The sequence below is a fragment of the Mastomys coucha genome, chromosome X, assembly GCF_008632895.1.
Source record: "Mastomys coucha isolate ucsf_1 chromosome X, UCSF_Mcou_1, whole genome shotgun sequence".
Lineage (NCBI taxonomy): Eukaryota > Metazoa > Chordata > Mammalia > Rodentia > Muridae > Mastomys > Mastomys coucha.
In genome coordinates, this window is record NC_045030.1 from 4,141,943 (window position 1) to 4,152,070 (window position 10,128).

Sequence of the window (10,128 nt, forward strand, 5' to 3'; positions counted from 1 at the left end):
AAAAAAAAAAAAAAAGCTGAAAATACAGCAGTATAGAGAAAATTGAGGGGTAAAATTAACTTCTTAGAAACAGACTAATGTTCTATACGATTATAATTAACCTTAATTTGCTATTTGGGGTGAGATGAATTTGGGCAATGAGAGATGAAGAATCAATGAAAGTGTTAAGTTTGATTTTTATCCTAATTTCCAACATTTATACCACCATAACAGTTATGAAGTAATAGAATTTGTACCCTAAAACACAGTTATAGCTGTAAACTATAAGAATATCAGGGGCAGGTATTAACACTCTCAATATGCATGATGATCCTATATTCTTCCTTATTTTGCTAAATGTCTAAAGTACAGAGAAATCAATTGCCCTGTTTTACCTAGCTGACAATCAAGACAGCTCAAATTCAAACCCAAGCTGTCGTTTACTGCAGCATCAGTATTATCCTTGTGCTCTAATTACTTCTAGTAGTTTATCATCTACGTAAGAATTAATTGGAGAAAGTCAATTAAATTCCCTCATTAAAATTGTTTTCAGCTATATGAATTGCCAGTTTGACCATTTTGTTTGAGACATTTAATACCTGATAAAAGTAATTGAACTTTTATTTAGACAATCACAGCATTATGTGTTCTTTATTTTTTACCTCTTTTATTTACTTAACAAACATCTATGTATTTTTATGTATTTTGTATTTTTATTTGCTTTGTATGTTTTTTCCCCTGAGGTGCTGCAGCTTGAATCCAGGACCTCACACATGATAGGCAAGTGCTTTACCAAAGAACTACAACCCTCACTTGCAGGTATTGTTATAATTCCGCCAGAAACACTGAGTGATTCTAATCCAAGGAGATCTATAGCATCATTTTCCACACTTTTCAAGTGATGAAACTAAGGTACCAAAGGCTAAGTGTACCTGAGCATGGTGGGGTATACTTGTAATTCCTCCAACACTTAGGGGAGGCTGAGTCAGAAAGACCAGGAATTCAGGGCTAGTCTCACTACAAAGTTAGTTTGAAGCCAGGCTGGGCATCATGAAACCTCGTCTTAAAACAAACAAAATCAATACGTAAATATACAAATCGAATATAACAAATCAAGATCCAACAAAAACAGAGGAAGACTGAAGGCAAACAGCTCCAGAGCACCTTGGGATGCATACCAAAACAAACTAGCTACAGTGTGTGTTTCTTAACCTCTTGGCTGTAATCTCTTTCTTACCTAGAATTCATTGCCTTAGTCCTAGGTAGGTCTGATTTGCTAATGATGAGAGTGTTCCTCTTTGAACACTGATCATAATTTTCCTAACCTTTCCTTAGAGTACATTATGATGTCTATGTGCACTAATATATCTAAATGTTAAAGGTAAATTACATAAAAGGTCAATAGTCTATAGATATTTTTCACTTTACTGATATATAATTAGTATAAAGCAAGTGCTTTATATTAATTAGTATATCAAGTTTTATTATATCTATGTGTGTGTATGTACATGTTAATAATATTACAGTCCAGTTAATGAAACCATATCACCAACTTGAAAAGTTTCTTGTTTCCCTTTAATTTTTCTTTTGTGGTGGTATGGACATTTAATGTAGCATATGCCCTTGAGAAATGTTTAAGCACATGTAATATTAAGTGCTGGGTATTTATAAATAAAAGAGGTTTAATTCCACATCTGGGAGGTAAAAAATCCAAATTAAGTACACTGATTTTCTGGGGGCACTTATTGTTTTATTGGCTTTGTTTTTTTGTTTGTTTGTTTTAAATATTTATTTATTTTACGTGTGTATGTGTCTAAGTGTATCTATGTGCCTCACATGTTTGTAGTGACCCTTAGAGGCCAGAAGATGTCTACCCTGCGAAAGTCTTTTTATTGTATATTCAGACATTTACATTTTTAGTTTACTTTTTGAGACAATTTAACACATGTCTACAAATATATTTTGTATATTTGTATATTTGATCAATACAAATTGATCGTATCCAACCCTCTTCCTGGGCTCTCTCTACCCTAAAAGTCCATGTCCTTTTATTATTTTTAAACCTACTGAGATTATTGCTGTAGATGTGTGTTTGGGTATCGAGATATCTACTGGAGGATGATAAACCTACCAGAGGCCACAGCCCTGAAATAAAGATGACTCTTCTTCCTCCAACATCTATTAGCTGCTTATAGCCCCTCAGTTAGGGGTGAGGTCTTATGAGACCCTCCCCTATCCACACTAGAATGTTGAGACATTTAATATGAACACTTAACATAAATAAAACCTCTTTAATTTATTTGTAAGTTCCCAGCTGCAGGAAATTCATTATAGTTACCAAAAGCAAACTAATACATGCACTTAAATATTTTTCAAGGGAAGATGCCATGTTAAATGTGCTTAGATTTGTCATATTAAATATCCCTATACATACTGGAATGTTGACTAGGTTGATTAATCAACATTTTTTATTGATTTAAGTTTTGTTGCATTATGATGAGAAAAGATACATGATTTCAATTTATCTGAGTTTGTTAACACTTAAAAACATATTTTATCTGTCCCACAACAATCACTAATTAAGAAAATGCCTTACATGTCTGGGCCAGTGCCCTAAGCAGTCCTTGGGCACAAATTCTGCAACCAGTCCCACAACACCCAGAGGAAGCTCCACTCCCAGGCGCTCTAACATGCCAGGATCATAGGATCAGAGGTAAGGAGGACACAACATCTGTCCCAACACTGAGAGTAACTGGGACCAGCAAGACCCAGGCACACAAGAACTCTACCAGACCAGTGGCCTGGGTTCTTTCCACTCTGTCTGGGCCAGTACTCTGAGCAGACCTTGGGCTCAAATTTTGCAGCCAGTCCCACAACATCCAGAGGAAGCTCCACTCCCAGGCGTTCTAATGGGCCCAGGATTACAGAATCCCAGAATCACAGAAGCACAAAGACAGCTTGACTCTGAGGAGTTCTGACACAACCAGGATCACAGGAAGGACAGACCCCAGTCAGATTTAGCAAGGGCAGGTAGCACTAGAGATAACCAGAGGATGGGGAGGGGGACAAGTGTAAGAACATAAGCAACAGAAACCAAGGTTACTTCTTTTCTTCACTAACTGAAACTGCAGGCATTGGCCAAAATAACCAAAGAATGCTTGATCGAGAATTGTAGAGTAAATATCTCTGGTTGAACTTCAGCTTGGGAAAATTCAGCCTTGTGTTATCGGAAAAGACAGCATGAGTCAGAGTACATATCTTATTGTTATAGGTGACTAATGCTTCACTGATCTGTGATGGTTTGGTGAATTCAATGACAAAAATGCCTTTGCTCCCATTTCCGAGTTTGAATTAATTTTTTAAAGTCCTTGACTTTGATAAGAACCTCCTTGATTATATAACTACTGCTATTATGAAAAAGATTTCTGGAATGTCCTTTGCTTTTTTGTGGTTAACTTTGAAATAGAAAATGTCTTAATGATATTTTTCTATGTGTATGGGATGCTGTAGAAACAATGAAAAGGACATGAGACACGTGTGTTAGATACATACCTATAATTCCAGTATTTTCAAGGCTGAAGCAGGAGGTTTACAAGTTCAAGTCAAGACTCAACTACATAGTGAGTTCCAGACAAGCCTGAACTACATAGTAAAATAACAACAACAAGCCAAACCTGGTGGGGAAGACTTGTAATTCCATCTGGAGTGCTAAGATAGAAAGGCCGCAAGCTCAAGGTTGTCATGTTCAACAGAGGGATTTGAAGGCTAGCCTTCTCAACTTAAACAGACCTTGTCTAGCCCAGTGGGAGAGTGTTAATGACATGTTCTAGTTTCTTTTTATTGCTGTATCAAAACAATTGAGCAAAAGCAACTTAGCAGAGAAATAAATTTATTTCATTTACAGGTTACATCCCACCACTGAGGGAAGACAGGGCAGCAATATCAAGCAGAAACTGTGGAAGAACACTGCTTGTGGCATTTCTTATGGGCCTGCACTTTCTTATACACACAAGGGCCACCTTACATGAGCAAGGCCTTAGATTCAATCTCTATTGTCTGTCTGCTGGCCCCTACCTATCTCTCTGTCTCTCTGTCTCTGTCTCTCTCTCACATACAGACACACATGCACACACACACACACACACACACACACACACACTAGAATTAAGAGGTCACTTGCTACAGAGTTTATGAGAAAGCTTTGTCATAGCTAGTGGTAAACAAACTTTAATATTTTAATTTTAATTTATTTGTGTAGGTTTGTCTTTGTGTACCATATTTGTGCTTATTGGCCTTGGAGACCAGACAGTTTGTGGGCCTCCACCTGAGTTCTGGGAATCAAACCCCAGTCTTTTGCAAGAAGTGTGATTGCTGTTAATTGATGAGCCATGATCCCAGGAAGCTAATTTTAAAGGAGGGAGACAGAGTTCACCATGTGAGGTTGGAAACACAATGAGGGTAAGGCATGTCCTAGGAGAAATATAACTATAATGTTAGCCTAGAGGCCTGAGTAAATATGATATACTTGAGTAACCTCAAAAATGTCATTATGATTATGTGAATTATTTTTCATTGCTTTGAAATGTTTATATATAGCACAGGATATCCATTAAAAAACACAGTTTCAAAGTTTTGATACATATATCCCCCCACAAAAATAACTTTCATTTGCCTGATATAATTGTCATCTCAAAGACTCTGCTGAATAAGGTCACCCTTTCTAGTTCTTTCTGAACTCTGGCTTGCTGGTCAGCTGTTCTGGCTCAAAGTCCTTTCCAAGCAGACCAATTCAATCTGGTTTCTCTCTCAGTCTCTGAATTGCTCTGCTTGGTCTCATACTAAATCTGGCAATTTGTTCTAATATTCTGGCTCCTTCTTATTCTCTGATTTCAACTGCCTCTGCTGACCTGCACTAAACTGCATGAACTCATGAACAAACTCAGCTCCACTGCACTGACTCCCAACTCACTGACAAACTGATTCAACTCCCAACTCAGCTGAACTGACTGCGGAATGGAACGGATTCCAATTGACTGATTTGCTCTCCCTACACTGCTCTTAATTAGTGTCTTTTTCCTCTCTGTTGTCATGAGAGTTGAGAATATCCTATCTCTGACTCATCACTTTGTCTGCCCCTCAATTAGATGTCACTTTCAAACATGGCTGTTTCTTTCTACAAAATAATTTTTTTCTTAAAGCAGTATACTAAAGGCATGTCTGTATTCCAGCCAGAGGGTTTAAAGGTTTTTGGCATGTCTACATTCCAGCCAGATCACACAGACCTAGAGGTTATTTGGATCTAATCAGAGCAGCTGTGTTGCTGGATGAAAATTCCTTTACACCCTTCCCCCTACTCATCTACAAATGACTGTTATAATTGAGATACCAAGATTTTTTTTGTTTTCTATGTCTTTTATGCTTCATCTCTTCCAGTTTTAGTTTCAGAAGAACAGTGTTTGGCTTACTGTTTCTGTAGATCAACTTACCTTTCTAGACTTAACTTTATTTTTAAAAACCAGATCTAGCTGTGTAGCATATGCTGGCTTGGAGTTCACTATGTAAATTAGGCTTGCCTTGAACTTGAGACTCTGTTTCCCAAATGCTGGAATTACAATCAGGTACTGTGTCCTAATCATGTTTCTGTTGCTTTGAGAAAGCATAAACCAAAAACAGGTTGGAGAGGAAATAGTTTATTTCAACTTAGACTTTATAGTCCATCACTGAGGAAAGTGGGGGAAGGAACTCAGGTCATGAACCTAGGAGGAGGAACACTGCTTATTGGCTTGATACATTTATGTATTTTTATGAGTGTTTTGTATATATGTACATAGATCTATAGGTATAAAAATGAATTCATAAGACAGTTTAGCAACATGAACATTTAGGAAATAGCATTAATAGGTTTCTCACTAGGGCATATGGGCTTTTAACCAGGTTTATAACATCAGGTAATTAAATTCCCTCCTGTAGAGAAGGTCTCAAATCAAGTAAAAGATTGGTTGATTACCTCCATAACTTTCATGCCAGTATTGTAGCAATGAGCATATCTTGCTTGTCAGGTCAGCATTTGGGGTTGACTGCTGTGTCCATTGATGACTTTTCTTGGCTTTTCTTTGCATGGTACCTCTGGTGTTATAAAAGCCAGCAAGTAGAGAAGACATTTTCAGATCAGTTCTAGCTTTATTTTTCTACAACCTGTAATCAAAGTGTGCTATGTCTTCAATAGTAGGGTATTCCCTTCTATGTATGGTGGGTAGCCAAAAATCAATGAAAATATCCATGTTTATCAGTAACTCATAGGGAGGTATCTCCCACCTGGCACTGTGATTTTCATTCAACAACCTTTGTCTTCTAGAGGAAATATTGTCTACCTATAAAAATGTTCAAACTATTTTAAATTATGGTTTTATTAGCTTACAGAATAATGAGTTATCATAACATTTTTCATGTATCATTTGTTTTCATTAACATACTCCAGCCTTCTATTCTCTCCTATCCACCTGCTCACATCCCCACTTTAACTTTTAACCCTCAATATCTCTTCCCACTACTTTTATATAGCATGTATTTAATTATCTTCTCATCCCTCAAGACCTTTTCAGCCACACCTTTTATGGGCTTAGTGGTAAACAAACTTTAATTTTAATTTATTTGTGTAGGTTTGTCTTTGTGTACCATATTTGTGCTTATTGGCCTTGGAGGCCAGACAGTTTGTGGGCCACCATCTGAGTTCTGGGAATCAGGTCTAGGTGTGTAGCACATGCTTCCTGATATCTGTTGGTATTATAAATTGAGAACATTTCTTGTTTGCCTTACTGTACTTACATACTCTTTCAATATAATATTTTCCAGTTCCACCTATTTTCATTCAAACTTTATTTCATTTTTCTGTATTGTTGAACAAAACTGTGCATATGTACTATGTATTCACTATCCATTGAATATCTAGACTGTTTTCATTTCCTAGGTATTGTGAATGGGGCAACAAGACACATGCATATGACAATTTTCTATGAAGGAACTTATGGAGCTTTTTGGACTTATGTCTAGAGCTGGTATAGATAGATCTTATGGTGGTTTTATTTTCAGCTTTTTTGGGAAATGTCCACACTATGTTTCATAATGAATTCACCAATTTATTCTCTCACCAATAGTCTATAAGGATTCTCCCTTCCACATATCCTTGATAGCATTTGTTGCCATTTGCTACTTTGACTAGGGTGATATGGCAACCCCCCCCCACACTCTCTATTTCCCTTTCTGCTTAAATTATTCTACTTCCAGAATTATCAGTCTCTACTATCAGTTTGCTTATATCCTACTACCCCCTTCCTACATCTCTCAATGGTCTCTTTTGTGTTTCCCGGATTCCATTTACGTTAGTATAAGTTAGACACACAAAAGATTCAAAGCAAGGATCTACATATGAGAGAGAACATGTGTCATATTTGTCCTGTGCAATCTGAGTGCTTTATTAAGTATACATTTTTTAGTTCTATTGCCCTGCAAATATGATTTAATTTTTGTTTATATCTGAAAAAATTCCTTGTATGTACCAACAGTTTTCTTATTTATTCATCATCATTTGACGGGCATCTTTATGGATTCTGTTCCCTAAATAATGTGAAAAGAGTAGTAAGGAACATGAATGTACAAGTGTCTGTGTAGTAATATGTAAAGTACTTTGGGGATATGCCCAGCTGTGGTATAGGTACCTTACATGATAGTTTAATTTCTAATCTTTTGCGGAGCTTCAAGACTGAATTCCAAAGTGGCTGTACTCGTTTATTCTGTTGCCAACCGTATGTATATACTAGTTTCCCATTTGCCACATCCATGCCAACATTTATTTACCTTTTAATTCCTGAATTCCTGATTGTGGCTATTTGATTGTGGTGAGATAGGATCTTAAGATAGTTTCAGACTCCATTTCCCTTATGACTAGGGGTGTTACATGTTTCTTTTCAATGTTCACTGTTCTATTGCTATGAAGAGACACCATGACTGCAGCAACTTTTATAAAGGAAAGAATTTAATTTGGACCTGCTTACAGTTTCAGAGGTTTTGTTCATTATCAGCGTAGTGGGGAGCATGGCAGCAAAAGGCAGGCATGTGCTGGAGGAGGAGCTTAGAATTCTGTATCCAGAGCAGCAGGCACTAGGAAGAGCGAGACACTGGGCCTGGACTGACATGTGAAACCACAAAGCCTACCCACCTCCAGTGACACACTTCCTCCAAACAAGGCCACATCTCATAATCCATGTCAACCAGAATCACTCCCTAATAACAAAGCATTGAAATCTATGGGGACCTTCCCTATCCAAACCACCACATTCCACTCCCAAACACTCAAAGGCTTGTAGTCATATCTATCATGATGCAAAAATACATACACTCCAACATTAAGAGTGTCCCCATAGCCTATCACTGTCTCAACACTGTTTAAAAGTCCAAAGTTCAAAGTCTCTTCAGAGATTCATGGTAATGCCCTGTAAAATCAAAACTCAAAAGCAGACTACATAGTTCCAACATACAATAACACAGAATGCACACTGTCATCTCAAAAGGGAGGAAAGGAAGCACGGGTACTGAAATCAGCAGGACAAACTCCAGACTCAGCATCTCCATGACTGATACCAAAGTGCTCCTAAGATCTCCAACTCTTTTCAACTTTGTTGACTGCCACATACTTCTTTTTCTTGAGCTGATTCCACTCTCTGTTATCAGCTCTCCTTGACAGGTATCCCACAGCTCTGGCATCTCTAACCTCTTCGAGTCTCCAAGACAATCCAGGCTTTACCTTCTCAGCTTCATGCAATGGCCTCTCTGGGCCTCCACACAGGAACATCCCTGACACATATCTGGCCTCAGCTGCTTTCCTTAGATTCAATAACCCCTTTCCGGTATCCTTGACTCTAACACCCAAATCCCAAGGCCAAAGCTGCCAAATTCTATGGCTTATTGGATCTGGAACATGAACCCATTGTTAATTACATCTTCACCAGTTTTCTGTTTTTTTTTTTTGTTGTTGTTGTTGTTTTTGTTTTTTTTTTGTTTTTTAAATGGATTCTTTCACTACCTAAGCTGGTTACCCTAAAACCGATTCAAATATATGCTCAACAAATTTTTATGTTCAATCGTTTCCTTTTCTATCCAAGCTTGGCTGTCCTACAACTTGCTCTGTAGACTAGGATGGCCCCAAACTCAAAAGTCTACCTGTTTCTGCCTCCCTAGTGCTGATATTAAGGCCATGTACCACCACACTAACTCTAAGCTTTTCTTTAATTGCTTTCACAAGTTAGAAGCTTGTGGTCTTGCCCTGAGGCCAACACTCCCTTTCTTCCACTTAAGATCAGGCTGTTCTTCAAACTTTTTGTCTCCTTGAGCCCTGGGCTTAGCTCCATTATACTTTCTGGAGCTGCCTTTCTTTCTCAGTCTGTACAGTTATATTTTTCCTTGCTCATTTTTCTCCTTTCATTGTAGATCAGCATAAGAGTGGCACTAATAAGCATTTAATTATTAGTCAATGCTAGGCTGTTTTGAAATCTCCTGTATCATTAATCTACATCTCTTCAATTTAGCCTTAGGCAGACATTTTGAGGAAGGGACAAAAGCAGCTACATTATTGGGCAAAATACCACAAGAAAAATCTCTGAGCCAATTACTAATACTCTTGTCCTCTGAAACCTTGAGGCAGTTAGTTTATCATAATCTGCATTGCTTTTAGCACCACTGTCTTCCTTGCTCCCACTAGTGTGGCCCATTGAGCCTTGCTTTAAACATCCAACTGCTTTTCTGGTTCAGTGTCTCAAAGTCCACACTCTGCCAACAAACAGCATGTTATGTCCCAGCAACACCCTGCTCCCTGGTACCAACTTCTTCTTAGTCACTGTTCCACGGTTGTAAAGAAACACCATGATCATGGCAAGTCTTAGAAAAAAGAAAACATTTAACTTGAATTTCCTTATAGTTTTGGAGGTTTAATCCATTATTCTTATAGTGGAGAGCACAGTGGGATACAGGCAGACATGGTAGCTGAGAGGTATTTATTTATTTATTTATTTATTTATTTATTTATTTATTTTGGTTTTTTGAGACAGGATTTCTCTGTATAGCCCTGGCTGTCCTGGAACTCACTCTGTAGACCAG

The 10,128-nt window shown here is 37.7% G+C and overlaps 1 protein-coding gene across 1 annotated transcript in view; it reads left to right on the plus strand.

Annotated features, from left to right (window-relative positions):
- Sytl5 (synaptotagmin like 5) overlaps window positions 1–10,128 on the plus strand; it is a 187,995-nt gene that overhangs the window by 2,107 nt on the left and 175,760 nt on the right. The window contains exon 2 of the mRNA XM_031372005.1: window positions 723–798. The gene's annotated coding sequence lies outside the window, so the exon portion shown is untranslated. The remainder of the gene's footprint in view (window positions 1–722; window positions 799–10,128) is intronic.